The 22,543-nt window shown below is 35.3% G+C and overlaps 1 protein-coding gene across 1 annotated transcript in view; it reads right to left on the bottom strand.

The window, feature by feature from the left end:
* Window positions 1-10,725: 10,725 nt before the first annotated feature.
* LOC141399830 (uncharacterized) overlaps window positions 10,726-22,543 on the bottom strand; it is a 165,830-nt gene continuing 154,012 nt past the window's right edge. The window contains exon 2 of the transcript XR_012411974.1: window positions 10,726-10,766. The gene's annotated coding sequence lies outside the window, so the exon portion shown is untranslated. The remainder of the gene's footprint in view (window positions 10,767-22,543) is intronic.

Below are 22,543 nucleotides of genomic sequence, written 5' to 3'. Positions count from 1 at the left end.
AGGATTGCCGGAGGAATTTCAATCATTGGTGATGGCAATTGAAAATTCAAAAACCAAATTGAGTGTTGACTCGGTAAAGAATTTATTGTTGCAAGACGCTAAATTTAATAACAATAAGAAAGAGCATTGGTGTCAAACAAAAAATTCAAAAATTGGAAATTGAAGTGCCATTCGTGTAATGAAATCGGTCATTGTAGTAAAAATTGTCCAAAGAAAAACAAGAACAATCTTAAGAACCCAACAAAGGACAATGGTGAAGTTTTGTACGCAGCTCTGATATCTGAAACAGACAAAGTGAATGAATCGATTCAGGTGCGACGTCTCATATGACTAACAATAGCGATTTGTTGTTTAGTGAAACTAAAGTCTGTAACAAAGAAATTGTGGTCGCTAATAATAACAAATTGAAAGTTTCGTGTTCTGGAGATGTACTGATGTCTTTGAATATGGGTGAAGATTCGTGCAATGCAGTTAAAAATGTGGAGTATGTTCCAGATCTCTGTGCGAATTTGCTTTCGGTTGCTCAGTTAACCCAGAATGGCAAGAAGGTTATATTCGAGAAAGACGTTTGTCAGATTTTCAACAAGGATGATGATTTAATTGGGGAGGCTGTAATATATATTGTCTTGTACCATCTGAAGTGCGATGTGGTTACCACGAAAGAAAAATCTCTTATTGTGAAGCAAAATTCAAATTTATGGCATCGTCGGCTAGGTCATATTTGCAGTGAAACCCTCCGAAATGTGAAGTCGTCTTGTTATAGTATAACTTCAGATCAATGTGTTACATGTGTTGAAGGAAAACAAACTCGAAAATTGTTTAAAGACGTAGGCGAAATAGCTACAGGCTTACTTGAAGTAGTTCATTCCGATTTGCTTGGTCCATTTAGGCAAAAATCATTTTCTGGAAACTGTTATTTATTGACTTTTGTTGATGATTTTTCCAGAAAAAAATTTCTTTACCCAATTAAACGAAAATCAGAAGCTTTCGAGAGGTTTGTTGAATTCAAGAATGCTGTGGAAAATGAATGTTCTAGTAAAATAAACATATTACGCACTGACAATGGAAAAAAATATGTGAACAGCCGATTTGCCACATATTTGAAAGAACATGGAATAAAACACCAGAATACTTGTCCGTACACTCAAGAGCAGAACGAATGAATCGGACTGTTGTAGAAAGCAAATTAAGGGAACAATTTTGGGCAGAAGCCTCCATGACTTCTGCGTATCTTATAAACCGTGTTCCATGCAGAGGTAACTCAATGGCTCTAGAGGAAATTTGCTCAAACAAGAAACCAAATTTAAAACACCTAAGAGTATTTGGTTGTAAAGCTATGGTTCATGTACCAAAACAGAAGCGGTCAAAATTAATAAAAAAGTCCATTGAATGTAAAATATGTAAAATAAAATATTACGCACTGATAATGGAAAAGAATATGTGAACAACCGATTTGCCACAAATTTGAAAGAACATGGAATAAAACACCAGAAAACTTGTCCGTACAATCAAGAGCAGAACGGAGTAGCAGAACGAATGAATCGGACTGTTGTAGAAAGAAAATTAAGGTAACAATTTTGGGCAGAAGCCGCCATGACTTCTGCGTATCTTATAAACCGTGTTCCATGCAGAGGTAACTCAATGGCTCCAGAGGAAATTTGCTCAAACAAGAAACCAAATTTAAAACACCTAAGAGTATTTGGTTGTAAAGCTATGGTTCATGTACCAAAACAGCAGCGGTCAAAATTAATGAAAAAGTCCATTGAATGTAAAATATGTAAAATAAAATATTACGCACTGATAATGGAAAAGAATATGTTAACAACCGATTTGCCACAAATTTGAAAGAACATGGAATAAAACACCAGAAAACTTGTCCGTACAATCAAGAGCAGAACGGAGTAGCAGAACGAATGAATCGGACTGTTGTAGAAAGCAAATTAAGGGAACAGTTTTGGGCAGAAGCCGCCATGACTTCTGCGTATCTTATAAACCATGTTCCATGCAGAGGTAACTCAAGTGCTCCAGAGGAAATTTGCTCAAACAAGAATCCAAATTTATAACACCTAAGAGTATTTGGTTGTAAAGCTATGGTTCATGTACCAAAACAGAGCGGTCAAAATTAATGAAAAAGTCCTGTTTAGGTTTGATACATTCCAAATCAACTTCCCGAGCTCAGTCGATCACGGATGCTGATTGACATCATCGTGCATCACCTCAGCAAGTTCCCTCTGCGGAGACCGTAGAGTGTTGATGCTAACGAGCGATTGTTGTTGAGTTTTCTCTCATTGGAATATGTAAATGTAGTAGTATAAATCGACTCAGATCCTCTGCGATCGCTGGAATCCTCTACGATTGCAAGAACCTCTGCGTTCACTGGTCGATCAACCGTTGAATAGTTAACTTCGCGTAGTAACCCAAACGTCTTCGCGTTTACTAACCGGCCTCTGTCGCCACCACAGATTACAATTGGTAATCCTTTGTTGTATATTAACAGGCCTCTGTCGCCACCCCAGATTACAGAAGGTAATCTTACTGTTGTTTGAAAAGAAATACGATCAATAAACGGCAATCATTTATTATATTTAAATTGATACTGCTTTTGTTGTTTTATTTTATTCTTTTCACCCCCACTGCTCATCAAACGGTATCCTGAGCTATCGTTGAATAAAAACCTATGGATTTCCCCTCCCTCACCTAAACATTGGTCGCATCGAGCCAGATAGAAGCCAGTTTTGTTGTTGTTGCCTCTCTCTTGGACGATAATTGAAGCTATTGTTGTTGCATTGCATGGAGAAATCATTGGATTAATTTGCATATTACTAACACCAGGTACGTAAACTCAGAATTCATTAAAAAGTGAGCTACCGCGTGTGTTAGTATTTTTCGTTTGAGCATTAAATAAATAAATTATTGGTCGAATTTAAATCGCCCTACGCGTGTGAATTAAACTCGTCGCCTAATTTCGCCTATTATACAGTCCACACAAATTGTTGAAATCGTTGTTGTACTGATCATCCAACGTCGCGTTGATCATACAAATCACTATCCGTGTTGTTGTTATTCTTGTTAGATTAGCTCAAGATTATTTGATCTCACCATAACAACGAACACTCATAATTTCCAATCGTCGTTTCTAGCCTTGAATTCCTGATTGTAGCTAAAAGTCACTTTGGTCGACTATTAACACCACTACTTGTGTTAATTATTCCATTGCTCCACATAAAACCCCTTAGTTGTTGCTAAACTTGCAAATACTTTGTCGTTGTACTGATCACCCTAAGTCGAGTTGATCATACAAAGCATTCGGTGTTGGTACTTCGTAAAATTTTAATTGTGGCTGTTCTCATTTTAACTGAGAACTTGAAAATATATTTTGTTATATTTGCAATAACAACATCGTTAACTTCCAATAACTCTTGCTCTCGAGTTGTTAAATTATTACACACATTGATCTTATTTGTTGATCATTTGAAAATTTGATATTGTTGTTGTTATTCCCCAAGTCCTTTTGTTGAGAATATGCATTGGCAAATTTACAATAACAACATACATTGCCTAAAGTCACATATTGTCGTTTGGTTTACTTTGTTATTACGATCATCTCCAACCAAGAAATATTTGGCGTTGTTATTTCTCCTCGTTTTATTTTATAACTCTTTGAAAATTTTCGTTGGCAAATTCGCAATAACAACACTCCATCCAAATTCTCATTCCATTGGTTTATTTGTTGTAGCGATCGTCCATCGCCAACCGAACACATTCGACTGTTCTATTCTCCTACCTTTGTCTAATAGGTAATTATTCTAATTTGAGAAATTACATGGTAATTATACCAACAACTTTCCCGTCTTTTTAAGCGTCCTTTACAAAATTCTGCTGATCCTCAGCACTCCCTTGCTTAGTCGTTTGCAACGTCTGTTGTTCAGTGGGAGCTTCGCTGCTTACGCATGGTAATTTCTCTGCTTGTGTGTTCATTCTCTTTTGTGCTATATCCGTTGATGTCCCAGCACAGTGGGGTAAGATAGTACAAATAGTACAGTGGGGTAAAATACTAAAAATTAATACTTGTATGAAAAAATTATTTTTCGATAATTTTTTGAAATATTATATTAGGGTTTTTGGAATTTTTGGACAAATTCACACTACATTCGGCATTGATTGCGCATATTTTGAGCAGAGAATATATGTGAAAAATATTTAGTTTTCGACATTTTTGTATTGTTTTTGGAGTTTTTACTTACAACTTTTGGAAAATTGTTTGACTCTTCGTAGGGAATTTGGTATTTTTGGACAAGTACACCCTACTTTTGGCATACCTTGCACCAACGTGTCAACCAAATAAAACATATATATTTGACAAATTATTTTATCTGCGTTGATTTTCTTGGGCAAACATTTATTTTTCAGACAAATAGTTTATTATTCGTTCGAATTTTGACAAATACACCCTACACTTGGTAGCACCATATACATTTTTGTATATTTGACTTTTTTGCAATTTCACCAAATTAAAGTAGTTCTTGTTCGCCTTGAGGAAGTTTCTTTAAATTTTCTCCTATTTCGCCCTACTTTAATTTCAATTAGCTTTACACCTTGCTATTGGAGGTTTTTGTGGAAATTTCTTATTTCCTTTGAGCTATAGCAATTTGTGTCAACTGAATTTCCTCTTTTTACCATTCCTCGTAGTTTGTTGGAAATTAAATTGTAGATTTTTGGTGATTTTTGCGCATTTACATTTCAAAATGTCAGTCACCCCATACACTCGTTTTGTTAGAGCTTCGGACATTTTTTTGAAACGTGTAGCATCGTTTGAACAAAGTAGTGAATCCAACAATAATGTTCATTATCTCGAAATTCGCAGTTCAGAATTTCAAAAATTGTGGCACAAAGTCAAGTGCGCTTATGACGAGTGCAAAAACTACCTCACGACATCCGAGACTGCACAGGATGATGTTATTGATGTCGTGGAGGAAAAATATGGTACATCCTACCTAGACTATATCCGGTGTATGTCCACAATTAACCACCATCTTGAACGCCTTAAATCTTCAGGCACTGTCCCTAATTCACCTGCTATAGTTCTACCAATCTCACCACCTCCCCTCAATTCTAGTTTGCATAAGAGTTCTCCACCTAGTGTTTTGTTGAATGTTCCTCCAGTAGCACCCCCATCTAATCTGTTATTGGACACAACTGTCTTGCCTGTTCCTGTGCAGTCTGCTTCTCCCTCCGTACCTGCTCCACCTGAAACTTCTTGCAGTACATGCAATTGCCCTAGTGACCCTGTCGGTACTCACAGCTTTTTGTTGCCACCCCTTGATATCGATGTCTTTAGTGGAGACTTCATGTCTTGGCCCACGTTTAGGGATATTTTCACCACCCTATTTGTTGAAAATTCGCGTCTGTCAGACGTTGAGCGCCTCGTTTCGAGATTTCCACTCACCAATTGTAGTTTCCCGTAAGCGTGGAAAGCTTTGTCGGATGCGTATGACAATAAGCGCATCGTGGTTAACAACTATATCAAAACCTTGTTTGATATTCCCCCTTCGTCTCGTGAAACAGTTCACGGATCATTGGGATCCAATAATTGTTTGTATTTGTTTGCAGCGGTTGCCAAAATTAACTTTGACTCTGTGGGAGCAAAGTATCAAAAACAAGTCTTTATTGCCTTCTGGGAAAGACTTAGATGCTTTCCTCACAGAGAGGATACAAACATTGATGTGTATCCAAAACTTGTTCGGACATCAGGTCACAAACTCACCTAGAAATATTGCTACATCTAATCGCACCAATAACTCATTGAGGTCAAATCTTGATTCACCTAAAAATTCATCGCCAAATCAATCTGCGTCTCTGTCCCCAGTTTGCTAAACTTTCGTTTGAGGACAAATTCTCCATTGTTAAAAAGTACAATTGTTGTATTAATTGCTTATCTCGTGGTCATGCTGTTAAAAACTGTAACAGTAAACATAGTTGCAGTTCTTGCAAGCAAAGGCATCATAGCCTTCTTCACCGGCCACAAGTTAGAAGAGTTATTGCTCCGGCAACATCAGAACTGTCTCCGTCTTCCACTAATATCGAAAGAGGAGATTCTAGTTATGTGTTGTCGCAGCCAAGACATCCTCCGGACAGTCATACTTTGTCATCCCCATGCACTTCTCCGGCCTTTACAAATGTCAAAAGTCGAGAGTTGAAGTGTACTATGTCGACTAGTTCTTCTAACAAACGGTCAAGCAATCATCCTGAAACTAATACAATTCAAAATAGCAATGTGCTCCTTGGAACCGCGAGAGTAAATATTGTGCATAATGATAAATCGCATAGCGTTCGTGCTATCATTGATCCATCGTCCAAAGTCTCTATTGTTTCTAAGAAACTTAAGAAAACTATTGGTTTTCCTACTCGCCCTGCTGGATCTTGTTCCAGTAAACTAAAATCTGGTACACCAAGAGAAGTTTGTTCTCTTAAGGTGTCGCCGCCAAAAAATAACTCTAAAATTTTGGAAACTAAGGCATTAGTCCTGCCTAATGTCAAGGGGAAACTGTTCTCACCTCCACCCATGCCTAACTTGAAATCTCGGATTCCTGATCTAGAATTGGCAGATTCCTTTGATGACAGCCCAATAGATTTGCTACTTGGCGCTGATCTATATCCTAAAATACTCGAAGCTGAACCGCCTAAATTTGTTTCAGATTCGTTGTTGGCTCAAAAATCTATTTTCGGATACATTCTTACGGGTTCAGTTCCATCTGCATCAGGTACCTAACCTTGAAAAAGATATTGGAAATCGACCATAATAGTCAATTGTTGAAATAAATCGCTAGTACTATATCTTGTAAACTAAAATGAAATCGTTTAAAAACTCATCCATATAGTTCATCTGAATCGGTCACTTATTGAAATCAATAATTTAAAGCATAGCTCACTTGGGAATCTGAATTTACGTTCTTTCCTAACATTTGAATCGAATATATTCCAATTTTGTAATAAAATGCTAGACAATTAGTCTAGCATGGAAGGCGGAATGTTTAGGTTTGATACATTCCAACTCAACTTCCCGAGCTCAGTCGATCACGGATGCTGATTGACATCATCGTGCATCACCTCAGCAAATTCCCTCTGCGGATACCGTAGAGTGTTGATGCTAACGAGCGATGGTTGTTGAGTTTTCTCTCATTGGAATATGTAAATGTAGTAGTATAAATCGACTCAGATCCTCTGCGATCGCTGCAATCCTCTGCGATTGCAAGAACCTCTGCGTTCACTGGTCGATCAACCGTTGAATAGTTAACTTCGCGTAGTAACCCAAACGTCTTCGCGTTTACTAACCGGCCTATGTCGCCACCATAGATTACAATTGGTAATCCTTTGTTGTATATTAACAGGCCTCTGTCGCCACCCCAGATTTGAAAAGAAATACGATCAATAAACGGCAATCATTTATTATATTTAAACTGATACTGCTTTTGTTGTTTTATTTTATTCTTTTCACCCCCACTGCTCATCAAACGGTATCCTGAGCTATCGTTGAATAAAAACCTATGGATTTCCCCTCCCTCACCTAAACAAGTCCATTGAATGCACATTAGTTGAATATAGCTCAGAGTCTAAAGCTTATCGCCTATATAATTCCGAAATTATCACTAGCGGAGATGTTGTTTTCTTTGAATCTGAATTTTATGGTAAAATGTCTCATCAACATAAAAATCTATATTTTCCCGAAATAGAGCAAGAGATGAATTCTGAAGTTGTCAATTCCGGGGGAAGTACTGTAGTTGAATTGCCAAATGAGAGAGAACCAACAATCGATTTGAATCGGATCATGATTTGGAATCTAATGAGAATAACGCAACAAGCAGTGACGATGATTTTATGGATGCTATTACACCTGATAATGTTCATAATGCGCAATCTTCAGAAAATCTACATGAAAAACCTAATGTACGACGTTCAGAGAGGTTAGCTAACAGGCCCAAACGATCCTTTGTATTTAGAGCGATGGAATTTGTGACTGACGATCCGTCTAATATAGCCGAAGCAATTTCATCACCATATGCATAGAAGTGGAAGCTAGCTATGACAAAAGAATACGATTCTTTGATTGCAAATGAAACATGAATTTTAATCGAGTTACCATCAAATAAAAGAGCAATTCCTGCAAAATGGTGTTTCAGGACAAAAGTTGGTGTTAACAATGAGATTTTGCGGCGAAAAGCAAGACTTGCGGCAAAAGGTTATAATCAAGAAAAAGGAATTGACTATAATGAAACTTTTGTTCCTGTAGTCAGGAATGAATCAATCAAATTTTTTATTGCTTTAGCTGCAAAGTACAACCTGAAAATCCATCAAATGGATGCAGTTACCGCATTTTTAAACGGTAGTCTAAAAGAAGAAATCTATACGGAACAGCCCGAAGGTATGAATGATGGAACTGGTAGAGTTTGCAAACTTCAAAAGTCCATATATGGATTAAAACAATCCAGTCGTGTATGGAATGATACTACTAACAATGTCTTGTTGAAGATGGGGCTTACCCATCAATGCATTTACTACAGAATTCAAAAGGATGAAATAACATACATCGCAATTTATGTAGATGATGTTTTGATTTTGTCAAATAAATCCAGTCATATTGAACGTACTAAAGAATCTCTGAAGAATAATTTTAAAATGCAAGGCGAAGCTTCTTCAATGCTGGGAATTCGGGTTTCTCAAAAGGACAACTATATCAAAATTGACCAGACCCAGTACATTCAAAATGTTCTTAAGCATTTTCAGATGGTAGACTGTAACCCAATAAAAACTCCAGTTGATTGTAGTACAAAAATTTCAAAGGAACTTTGTCCTAAAACAAGGGAGGATGAAATATACATGCCTAAAGTTCCTTACATGGAAGCAATTGCGTGTTTATTATTTGTTTATTGTTTGGGATTCTGTAACTCATTTTTGCTGTTACCGACAAAAATCGGTAAAATTAAATCGCAAAATTATGACTAAAAACATAAAGAAAAGTTGGCATCGCTGTTTGTGTCGGTAGAGGCTAGCGACTACTTTTTATTCATCGTTAACTTGCCGAAAAATTTCGTTAATTATCGAAATTTTAAGCATTTTAATTTTACCGACAATTATCGATAACAGAAAAAATGAGTTACAGAATCCACTACTGATATTTGTTCCATCGTTAACGTGCTGAGAAAAAATTGCAAAAATCCTGGAAAAGGGCATTGGGAAGCATGTAAAAGAGTGACGCGTTACTTAAAAGGAACCATGAATAAAGGCATAGTTTATAGAAAAGATGGAGTAGAAATAACTGGATATTGTGACGCTGATTCGGGTATTGACGTGTATGAAAGGCGTTCAACTACTTGATATATATTTACTTTCCAGTCAGGCGCTGTGTGATGGACTTCTAAAAGTCAGAAAACTGTTGCTTTGTCTTCAACGGAGGCAGAATTTATGTCTATTGTTGCGGCCGTTCAAGAAGTTATTTGGCTAAAACGTTTGGAGAAAGAACTCAGTGTTAAACCTTCAAAAACTATAGTTTTGCACTGTAATAATAAGAGTGCTATTAATGTTGTTTATAATAACGCCTATTCGGCTAGAACGAAGCACATCGATATAAGAGTCGAATTCAAACAAGAACGTTTGAATGATGGTACTATTAACTTGCAATATTTATCTACGAATGAAATGGCTGCTGACATGTTTACAAAGGGCGGTACTTTAAACAAATTATTAGTTTTTACGAAAGTGTTTGGCTTGCAATAACAATTTTGCATATATTTAAAATCATGTTACTATAAGTAGATATGATATTACATGTTCAGGGGAAGTGTTGAAATAAACTTGTAATATTTATACTTGTTATATTGAAATGATAAATTGATGTAGTAGGCTTAGACGTACAAACTGAATTCTCATAACTATTCGGGTGTTTTTTAAGCCCGATCGAATTTGAAATTGTAAAAAATAACACAAAAAATTAAATTGTAATCAAATTTTTTTTTATTCGAAAGATCAATACGTGACATTAACATTTGAAAAAGATTTCGGGCATATGGGAACCGTGTCTGTTCTTGACGAAGTGCATTCTGGACGTCCAATTTTTTGCCACTTTTTCGAGCACTGCTGGCCGTATGTCACGAATAACACGAACAATGCTGGCCTCCAAGGCATCAATTGTTGCTGGTTTATCAGCATAAACCAGTGACTTCACGTAGCCCCACAGGAAATAATCGAGAGGTGTCAAATCGCACGACCTTGGAGGCCAATTGACAGGTCCACTTCTCGAAATCAACTTATCGCCAAATTTTGATTTCAATAAGTCGATGGTTGCGTTCGCCGTATGGCACGTAGCGCCATCCTGTTGAAACCACATCTCCTCCGGATCAATGTCATCCATATTTTCAAACAAAAAATCATTGATCATGGTGCGGTAACGATCTCCATTGACCGTAACGCGAGCTCCGGCCTCATTTTTTAAGAAATAAGGTCCGATGATGCCACCAGCGTGAAAACCGCACCATACGGTGCATTTTTCTGTATGTAATGGAGTCTGTAGGGTCTCTAGTGGATTGGTCTCACTCCATATGCGGCAATTTTGCTTATTAACAAACCCGTTAAGCCAAAAATGCGCTTCATCGCTGAACACAATTTTGCGATAAAACAACGGGTCATTTGCCAACTGCTCTAGAGCCCAATCGGCGAAAGAACGACGCAAGCGTTCAAGCGTGAGTCTATTCATGATGATTTGTCAGAGTATACTGAAACAAATAAAAAAAAGTTTCATCAAAATTTAATTTTTTGTGTTACTTTTTACAATTTAAAGTTCTATCTAGCTTAAAAAACACCCTGTATACATACTGAATAATATTTTCCCTTACTTCACCCTAAACATTCAAAACGATTAGTTGAATTTATTCTACCACTTCCACATTTACATCATCTCCTCCATCAACGACCACTTGTTACCATTTATCCACTGCGACATACTTGACCTCACAACATCATTTATTATATCAATTAACGTTGATGTTATAATTGAAGGATCCACACTTTCATGTATCCGCGTGATATTCTCAGCTAGTATTCGTTGAATTCTGTTATAATTTAAAGATATACTTTCCTTTTCATACGAATGTTTCCTTATAATGTTCATTTCCATTCTACAAAAAATCAAATTGTGATCATTGGCTTCCACTCAACAGACTCCACCGAAAATGATCCATGAATGTTCGTTAACGCATTTTCGATGCTTGAACCACTTATAGGTCTAGTTACAAAATTCTGACAACATTCAAAATCATAAGACTGGAACAGATCAACAGAATTCGTTCCCCCGACCATATCAACATTTGAGTCCCCCAGAATAAAAGACAGAGCATCTCTCAAAAACGACAACCTTTCCTCCATGAGATCCAAAAATGTCGCCGAACTACGTTTCGGGACCTATAAAATGATACCAATTCAAAAGTTTTTCCACGCTCCTTTAGATTGTGTAACTTAAGATGAATCAAATTCACAAAGTTAACATTGCTCGAAACCCGAATGGAAAATTCATAACAATCGCGAACATATGCCGAAACACCACCGTATCCGTCGTTTCTACAACTGTGAACAACTTTGTAAAGAGGTATTGGGAATAATTGCAAACAATCTTCTTTGAACCATGTTTCATTTATTGAAAGAATATTCGCCAACATGGGAAAACTTACCAACTGTGTTTTGAAATCATAGAACCTTCCTAACGAAGAAATACTTCTTACATCAATTCTGACAATATTAATGAAATTACCATTTATTCCATTCAAAAGAATTATTAAAGTACTGATTAAATAATTAATCTTCTATACTTATAAAAGACTTCAGTAATGATGACTCACTGACTGACTGACTGATTCATAATCAACGCCCAGGCTAAACGGCTGGAGCTAGAATCTTGAAATTTTTGGGTGAGTGTCACTCTTGGTCCGAAGGTGTCAGATAAGGCTAGGTTTTTGGAAATTCGAACTAGAACGGTACGAAAAGTACTAAAAGGTACTAAATATGGTACCCTTAGTATTAGGGAAACGCGAAGAGCTAGAATTCTAAAATTTGGAATGAGGTTCACTGATGGAGAGTTAAAAAGGTGTACCAAAGGGTTTTTGGAAATTCGAGCTATAAGTGTACGAAAAGTACTAAAAATTACTAAATTTAGTACCATTTGGTATTACTTGAACGGATAGAGCTAAAATCTTGAAATTTGGAATGAAAATCAAGATTTAGAAGATGAGTTGATATAAGGAGGTGATTTTGAAAATGTCTACTCATGTGTACGAATAGTACTAAATGGTACTAAATTTATTACCATTTGGTATTACGTGAACGGATAGAGCTAAAATCTTGAAATTTCGAATGAAAATCAAGGTTTAGAAGATGAGTTGATATAAGGAGGAGGTTTTGAAAATATGTACTCATGTGTACGAATAGTACTAAATGGTACTAAATTTGGTACAATTTGAATTTGGGCGAACTGATAAAGTTGGAATTCTGAAATTTGGAATTACTATTACTGTTGGAGTGTAGCTTTGAGATATGGAGGTAGTTTTCGAAATTTGTATATATGGGTACGAAAGGTACTAAATAGTACCAAATAAGGTACAATTTGGATTTGGGAGAACGGATTGAACTGGAATCCTGAAATTTAGAACTAGGATTATTGTCGTGTACGAAATTCGTACTTTTGGGTACTAAAAGTACTAAATGGTACCAAATTTCGTACAATATGAATTTAAGTGATCGAATAGAGCTGGAATAGTGAAATTTGGAATTAATATTGCTATTGGAGTGTGGGATTGGCATTCTTTTGGAAAATCGTACTTATGGCAACGAAAAGTACTCAATTCGTACTTGTGGGTACAAAAAGTACTGAGTGGTACTAAATTTTGTACAATTTGGATTTGAGTGATCGGATATAGCAGGAATTATGAAATTTGGACTTAAAATTACTGTTGGAGTGTAGGATTGAGGTAGTTTTGGAAATTGTTGGTTATGGATGCGAAAAGTACTAAATGATACCAAATCTTGTACAATTTGGATTTGGGTGATAGTATACATTTGGAATCCTGAAATTCGAAATTAAGATTACTGTTCGAATGTTGGATAGAGGTAGGTTTCGAAATTTGGACCTATGGCCACAAAAAGTACTAAATGGTACTAAATTTGGTACAATTATGATTTGTGCGAACAGATAGAGCTAATGGGTACGAAAAGTACTAAATGGTACTAAATTTGGTACAATTACGATTTGGGCGAAAGGATTGAGCTGGAATCCTGAAATTTTGAACTAAGGCTACTGTTGGAGAGTAGCATGGAAGTAGTCTCGAAAATTCGTACTTATGGGTACGAAAAGTACAAAATGGTACTAAATTTGGTACAATTATTATAGAGCTGGAATCCTAAAATTTTGAATTAAGGATACAATTGGAGTGTAGAATGGAAGTAGTTTTGAAAATTCGTACTTATGACTACGAAGAGTACTAAGTGGTACTAAATTTGGTACAATTACGATTTAGGCGAACGGATAGAGCTGGAATCCTGAAATTTTGCATTAAGGCTACAGTTGGAGGGTTGCATGAAAGTAGTTTTGAAAATTCGTACTTATGGATACGAAAAGTATTAAATTATTGGTACAATTACGATTTGGGCGAACGGATGGAGCTGGAATCCTGAAATTTTGAACTTAGGCTACTGTTGGAGAGTAGAACGAAAGTAGTTTTGAGAATTCGTACTTAATAATTAGTAATAGATGGTACTAAATTGGTACAATTTGGGATAGAGCTGGAATCCTGAAATTGGGAATTGACATTACTGTTGGAGTGTAGAACTAAGGAGTTTTGGAAATTCGTACTTAGAGTACAACAAGTACTAAATTTGGTTCAATTGGGATTTGGAATCTGGAATCCTGAAATTTGGAATTGAGATTATTGTTGTAGAATGGTAGTTTTGGAAATTCGTACTTATGTTTACGAAAAGTACTAAATGGTATTAATTTTTTTACAATTTGGATTTGAGTGAACGAATAGACATGGAATCCTTAAATTTGGAATTGAGATTACTGTTGGAGTATATGATTAAGGTAGTTTTTGAAATTCGTACTTATTGGTACGAAAAGTACTAAATTTGGTACAGTGGGTTTTTGAGGGAGCGGATAGAGCTTGAATACTGGAATTTGGTATTACTACGGTTGGAGTGTAGTATTGATACGTGGAGGTAGTTTTCGAAATTCGTACTTATGGACACGAAATATACCAAATGGTAGAATTTGGATTTGAGTGCAACGATTGCGCTGGAATCCTGTTTTTTGGAATTTAGGTTACTGTTGAAGTGAAGGATTAAGGTAGTTTTGGAAAATCGTACTTATGGGTACGAAGAGTACTAAATGGCACTCAATTTGTTGTTGGGTGTAGAGACAGTGCTGGAATCAGTATTCTTTGGATTTAGGGTGAATACTGGTGTGCAAAGTTGGTCTCGCTGTTAATATGTAAGGGTGAGATACTGCTTATCTTTTTGAAAATCGAACTAAAGAGGTACGAACAGTACTAAAATAACAATAAATATTGATTAAAATTGGTATTAGTGCAATAAAATTTTCAGTGTTGGCCATTTTTAATTTTATATTGTTTATTTGTTTTTTATATCCTTTCCGCATACGAAGTAGCGGGCACTTTGCTAGTTAATTTATATTCAAAATAGGACAAACGATGAAAAAACTATTTTTTGGTTTTAGTTGTTTAATTTTTGGTTTTATTCGACCTTTTGAATTCAATTTAAGAAAAAGAGTTTTTTTGAGCTTGAGGTCATACTGGTTCTTTATTTATTTTCTATCCAATATTTCGCAATTTTGAAATTGCATCATCAGGGCAAATCTACAATAAAATATAAATATTTTCATTATATTATCACAGCATTCATTATTGGCGTTTTTAAGCAAACACAAAAATATTCAACACAAAAGAGTAACACAAATTTGCTTACATATACGTAAAACTAAATTGGTCAAATATTTCTTACAAACTAACGTGGTTTCACTACGATTGTCGGCGGTAAATATTGAACTAAAAGTTCTACGTATTGCACATTCTCTTTTGTGTTAGATGTCTATAACAATAGGCTGCATTTTCGGTGTCGCTCTTGTAGTTGATCTTCTTATTTGTTGGTATGTTGTTGATGTGCAGCATCTCCAGGGTCAACCGTCTGTTGTAGTTGTTTTCTGTTTGTAGTATGTGGACGTTGTCAAAGTTAGGCAAATGGTTTTTAAGCTTACAGTGGTTTGCAAGCGCTGTTTTTTGTATTTTTTGTTGATTTCTTAATTTGATGTCCGATTTATGTGCCGATAATCTGGTTTTCAGCTTATTTTTTTTTTTGTTGTTCCTACATATACTTGACCACATTCATTCTCTTTGTTCCCACTACATACAATTTTATATATAACATTATGTCGTTCTATGTTTGGAATTTTGTCTTTTGTTTTGCTGAAGAGGCGTTTTACAGTGTTGTTGCAGCGTTGTGCTATGTTGTACGAATTTTTGTCATATATGTTGGAATCTCTCTGATATTCCTGGAATATATGTCATGGACTTATATGATTTTTCAGGTCTTTCTTTTTTCTTATTCGTGTAATATCCGTCTATTAGGCTTTCAATCATTGTTTTTGGAAAGCTGTTCATTGTCAAGATTTCTCTTATTTTATGCTTATTTTTCTCATGGAACTGTTTATCAATAATAAAGGGTGTTTTTTTAAGCCCGATAGAACTTGAAATTGTAAAAAATAACACAAAAATTAAATTGTAATCAAAAAATTTTTTTTATTCGACGTGACATTAACATTTGAAAATGACTTCGGGCATATGGGCACCGCGGCTGTTCTTGACGAAGTGCATTCTGGACGTCCAATTTTTGGCCACTTTTTCGAGCACTGCTGGCCGTATGTCACGAATAACACGAACAATGCTGGCCTCCAAGGCATCAATTGTTGCTTGTTTATTAGCATAAACCAGTGACTTCACGTAGCCCCACAGGAAATAATCGAGAGGTGTCAAATCGCACGACCTTGGAGGCCAATTGACAGGTCCACTTCTCGAAATCAACTTATCGCCAAATTTTGATTTCAATAAGTCGATGGTTGCGTTCGCCGTATGGCACGTAGCGCCATCCTGTTGAAACCACATCTCCTCCGGATCAATGTCATCCATATTTTCAAACAAAAACTCATTGATCATGGTGCGGTAACGATCTCCATTGACCGTAACGCGAGCTCCGGCCTCATTTTTGAAGAAATAAGGTCCGACGATGCCACCAGCGTGAAAACCGCACGATGCGGTGCATTTTTCTGGATGTAATGGAGTCTGTAGGGTCTCTTGTGGATTGGTCTCACTCCATATGCGGCAATTTTGCTTATTAACAAACCCGTTAAGCCAAAAATGCGTCTCATCGCTGAACGCCATACAAATTACGAAGTTGCGCGAATCGACGACTGATTTTCAAAGTAAATTTGGATAATTTCGTAGCGTTGTTCAAGCGTGAGTCTATTCATGATAATTTGTCAGAGTATACTGAAACAAATAAAAAAAAGTTTCATCAAAATTTAATTTTTTGTGTTACTTTTTACAATTTAAAGTTCCATCTACCTTAAAAAAACACCCTTTATTTAAAATTCTGTTTATGAGGTTGCGTCCAGTATTAATAATCATTTGTTTGGGATGCTTAGAATAAAAGTTTATTATACGTCCAGAGGCAGTCGGTTTTTGGTACCAATCTATTAATATTTTACCATCATTTCTCGTTATATATGTATCCAGGAATGGAACCACTGTTCTCTTCTTCCATAGTAAATTTAATATTAGTGTTAAAATTATTAAAAGTTTCCAAAGTGTCCAATATTGCATTGTGTTCAAGAATTAAGAATAAATCATCCACGTATTTCGTCAAAATTCTCGGTTTGGTCTTAAATCTATCCATACAGGTGTCAAGAAGTTTCTCCATCACTATATCAGCTACAATCGGAGAAGCCGGTGACCCCATCGGAAGCCCCTTTTTCTGCTTGTATATTTTACCGTCATATTTGAAATATCTGTTGTCCTTAATGCAGAATTATCCAATATCCAATTTTTCTTCTATAATCGTCAATGCCAAATCCACCGGTATGCTTGGAAACAGGGAAACTACGTCAAATGATACCATTGTTTCGTTGTCCTTAATCGTCAAGTGTTGTATCTTACTCCTAAATTGTATTTTAATGTATGATGTATTTTCAGACGTTTCCTTATCATCGCTAGTAACCTCTATATCAATATTAATCGGTCTCTGGGTACTCTTTCTTGCGGTTGAGGAGTAAGTAGCTTCCTCTAACATTAGGCTGTCCACATCATTTTCACATTTCAGGAGGTTTGATCGAGAATTTTCATTTTTCCTTACAAAAATGTTTCCATTGCTCTGAAATATAGATTCATTTGGGGACCTTAGCATAATTGAACAAGTTGTATGTTTCGGTGCTCATTAAATCATTTACAAAGATTTTCTTTGTCTGAAAACAGATTTCGTTTTCCTTTGAGCAAATTTAACGATAATGTTTTTCTCATTAGTCTGCTATCCCCTATTCTTAATAAAGAAAACATCTTCAATATCATCATTATGATACAATCTCTCTTCACTCTTTCGCTGTTTAAAACCTTAATTGATGTTTTTAATTCACATATGCATTTCCTCATTCAAAGTACTGTTTTCCTGCTTCACCAACTCCAGCTGTTTTGTATTGTCATTCATTGATTTCAAAATATTATCATTTTGCAATGATAAAAAAGAAATAGAATTTTTGATATCAGACAGCTATTTTAACTTATCTCGAATTATCTTAAATTCTTCTTTGATCATATTGCTATCGTCTCCCTTTCATACGGAGCACGAACTCGATATTATCATCGTTCAATATTTTTTCTAATTCTCGCTTATTTAGTTTAGTACATTGGGCATGCATAACTCTTTTGCACTTATCGCATGCGATGACATCATCTTCCTCTTCACCCACTACCAATTTACATTGGTGGCACAGTTTTTATTTATGTTTACACTCTTTCTGTTTCTACCGGGCATCTTTATTTTATAACTCTTTAATTCCTTATGATTTAGTCTCTCATTGCAGAGAAAACTTGAAACACAATCCCCGTAAAAACGTATAAAAATTTTTTACGGAGCTCTGTGCAAGACAAGTGCAATCGCGAACAGATTTGCCAAGTACTTTACTGTTACCAAGTATTTTTGTAATTACCTATTGAATGTTCCTTGTGCGTTTTCATCAAACGAACGATTAAGAGCCGGTGAACGGTTCTGATCCGAATGATTGAACTGGATAGTGAACTATGAACTAGATTACTGGACTAGTTCAGTTAAAAGAAATGATCTATTGAACTAGAGCTTTCAAATGAACTAGATAGTACAACTCTATTTGACATTTCTTATTCCAAAAGCTGGTGTGACACTACTACCTATAGTGCGATTCTCTAACTCATTTATTTACCGGAAAAAATCGTTAAAATTAAAACGCAAAATTATGAATGAAAAAGTTCAAATAAAAGTTGACAACACTCTTCTATCGGTAGAACCATGGTGAAGGAAAGAAGGTTATACAATGATACCAACTGATGCCTTCTTTTGCTGTCAAAACACATTTTTAATCAAAAATAAATAACAAATATTTCGTTTCTATAAAGTATATCTGTGAATATCTGTTTTGTGTGTGTAGAAATTATCACTGCGAAAAAGGCTTTGGGTATGTACAGTCAACCAAAAAAGTCTACATACACCCTATAAATCTCGAGTTTTAAGGATAATGAAGGATTATTACGGAAATCCAAGTACATAGTTCTATTTCATATCCCTAATAAACAATATTAAATACAACAAAAATATATTCCATAATACGAATAACGGTAAATTCCATAAAAATTAAAAAATTAATAGGGAAAAGGTGTACATGTACCCCAATAAAATAGCATATATTATCCACAAAAACAAGTTCAAAGCGCTCAAGGACCTCAAAATTATTAGTCCCACTGTATTTTCTGGGGTTTCATAAACTACCCGGACTGAAAAACTCAAAGAAATGTGCAAGGGTCCGCTTTAACGAGTTATACGCGAAGTCTGACCTTATATAACTGCAATTAATCTACAAATGTGTTCCCATTTTGCCTAAAAGATATCATGGACAACCAGAGGCATTCGCTAGAGCAAGAAAATGTAAAATTTGTATTGCTTATTCCATATATTTAACGGTAATCTCAATACTTCATTGGGGTGTATGTAACATTTTTCCCTATTATTTTTTTAATTTTTATAGAATTTACCGTTATTCGTATTATGGAATATATATTTTTTATTTAATATTGTTTATTAGCGATATGAAATAGAACTATGTACTTGGATTTTCATAAAAATGCTTCCTTACCCTTAAACCCAAGATTTATAAGGTGTTTGCATACTTTTTTAGTTGACTGTATGTTTTCTTCTGCTTTTCCTTTTTCTCTCCAAATCAAGGCAACTTGAATAGGTAATGGATTCCATATATTGGGATATGTTATGTCAAAAATGTTCTTTATGTAGAAAATACTTTTATTACAATGGGGGCTGACACTTCACAATGGTTCAAAAACAAAACTGAAACGGTCCATTGTATATTTTGTAAATATATTATTAGGTACAGATGTTAAAATAAAACACTGAATTCATATATAAACGTATTTATGTTATTTATCCTCATTGTAAACCTAGTTTAAGACTACATCGACTACATCGCTTCTCATAAGAAGCAGCTAAGTAGAATTAAATTTAATGAATTCGCTCATTCAGGAAACTACATTCTAACGGGTTACATAGTAACTATCAAATAAGTTTGCTCCGAGTAATAATATAAGTATTTCTCTTAAACTTACATAACTCTCCGGCTTTTATTAATTGCACGTTGAGAGGCCAGAACTGTTTATTGGCGCCCAACGTGGGGTCACGGACAACGACATTAAAACCTAGAAACAATAAAAACCTGAAAGTGACGAGTATCTGTCTGGAGAAGAAATTATGGCCCAGTTTACCGATGCACAGTTCCAACAACTTATCCAAGCAATGCGTAGAATTGACCGTGCTGGGCCATTTGCGCATTGCACTGGTCGCTTCAAGGGACAGTGAGACGCCGCCGTTGTTGAAGAATTTGGACAGCGATAACCGTCTACAAAGAAATTGAGTCAATTACAGATGCAGATGCTGTCAAAGGGCTACAACTTTAATTTGAGGGTTATGCTACCAACTGGTGTGTAACACACAATTACCACATTATAAGAAGCCATAACACTCATTTAAAAGATTGGCGTGTTTTCTCCCAAATCGTTGAGACAAAACAGCCACAAAATGAGCACACAGACACTTTTGTATGTAAACAACGGTTGTTGTTTGCACAGCTGGCCGTTCCTGTGTCAGAAGAGGTTCAGCTCAACATTGTGTTCGGTTTGCTCAACACAAGCATTAGAGAGCGTGTGCGAAGCGAAAATGTAAAGACATTTGAATATTTGCTGACTACCTGCAGAGAAACACAAAAGCAACCTAAACCGATGTGCTTGACAGAGACTGCGCGCTGTCGTTTCTGCTGTGAACATAGTCACTGCAAATTTGTGTGCATGAAATTGGAAAAGCGTGAAGTACGACAACAACAAGACGAACATATGAAGACTCAACTGAAGCAAGTGGAAACGCAAAACGTGAGCGATACGCAGCAACAGAAAAAGTCCATGATTGCTTGCTATGGATGTGGAGCGCCAGGAGTTTTCCGAGCAAACTGTACAACATGCAGCAATAGTAATAAAAATAGTTCCCAGCCGCTTCCATTTAATGCAATTATTACTGAAGACGTACACAGCGCCAGTTATACCTTCACCAACTAGTACAACAGTCCTTTCTGATGATGACCGTATCCAGGAAGAGTCAATTTAGGAATTTTATCTAAAAATAGGAGGAGTAGTATGTCTGAGACTTCCTTTTGTGCTCAATCGCATCCATCTAGATTGCCAAATATGAAACTTCCTAAATTAAGCGGCAAATATTCCGAATACAAAAATTTTATAAGTCTATTCGAAAACCTAGTTCACACTGATCCGGCATTAACAGACATAGAAAAGTTAAACCATTTAATATCATGTTTGTCCGATGAAGCAATTGGTACTGTCAAAGCTTTTCAGATCTCAAAAAATAGTGTCCAACTGTCTATAATGTCGAGACTCAATCAAACCCAATTTTCTTCTATGTTCTGTGTGTTAAGTTCCATAACAATTATTCAACCTGATAAAAGAATATCAATTTCTGAATGGAACAGAAATCCAACAAATTGTAAAAAAATTGCTGCAAAAAGAGAAAAATAAGAAGAACATTAAGAAAGAATATTTATTAATAATTTAAAAAATACTTTCCTTGAATTCATGCTGTTATCGCTGCGTTTTTCCTCTTCCAGATGCCTAGATTCTGTGACTGCCGTCTTTGTAGGAGCAAACATAATAATCAGGAGGGTGATTCTGATTCCCAGGTAACAGCGTTGGACATAGTTTGTGTGAATCCTAACCTGTAAATTAGTCAGCGTTAGAGAATTTGTAAATTTTTTAAATTTTATTATTTTTAACACAATTTACACAAATTATCACCTTGTGAATCGCTTTTGCAATAAATATTCGCGGCTAAATAACACAATCTTAAGTATTACCTTCAAATTAATTTTGTTTTCTTTTTCTTATCTTATTCCGCTTAGCTTTTGTTCATCAGCACTACCAATTGTTGTTTTTTTGCACCACACTAATCCGGGATTAATATTGGTATTCATATAACGTGAGTGAAGTTAATTAAACACAATACATTTTTATTTAATTTTTTGGTGTTTTGTTGACAAATTATTTAATTTACATTTTAATTTGTAATAATTTCAATAAAATTCATTTTATATCTTTGTTTTGATATTAAACTGCATTAGTGCCACATACTTTGTGAGTAATTGAGTACCCACATTCGGTTATTCAACTTGATCAATTTTGTTATCGATATACACAATATTCTTACGCAATTTTCCAAAATTTCTAATTTATTGAAAATTTGGTGTGTTCAATTGCTGAACTAAACTTAATTAATTGATATAGTATTAATATACTATTTTAAAGCTGACAATTTATATTTTTATTAAAAATGGAGAGTTTATTAGATAATAAACTTTACATTTCCTACTACTAAAAATATGATGAGTTTTCCCTGCTGCGTAAATCTCATTTAAACTTATTGATTTATATCAAAACTGCTGGTGGTAAAAAAACACTAAAATAATCCTGATTCGGAAATAGCCAATTTAAAGCAACAGCAGGAAAAAATAATAAAAATATTAGCTCTGTTCCTGAACTAAAAAGTTTTTACAATTTTTACCACTTTTACAAATTTTGCGTTCCCGTACACAAAATTTATTTGAAAATCGTTTACCACTTTTACA

This window comes from Musca autumnalis, unplaced genomic scaffold, assembly GCF_047663935.1.
Source record: "Musca autumnalis isolate F117 unplaced genomic scaffold, ASM4766393v1 scaffold_3, whole genome shotgun sequence".
Classification (NCBI taxonomy): domain Eukaryota; kingdom Metazoa; phylum Arthropoda; class Insecta; order Diptera; family Muscidae; genus Musca; species Musca autumnalis.
Note: the sequence above shows the minus strand (reverse complement) of the source record. Positions and strands in the feature narration are given on the sequence as shown.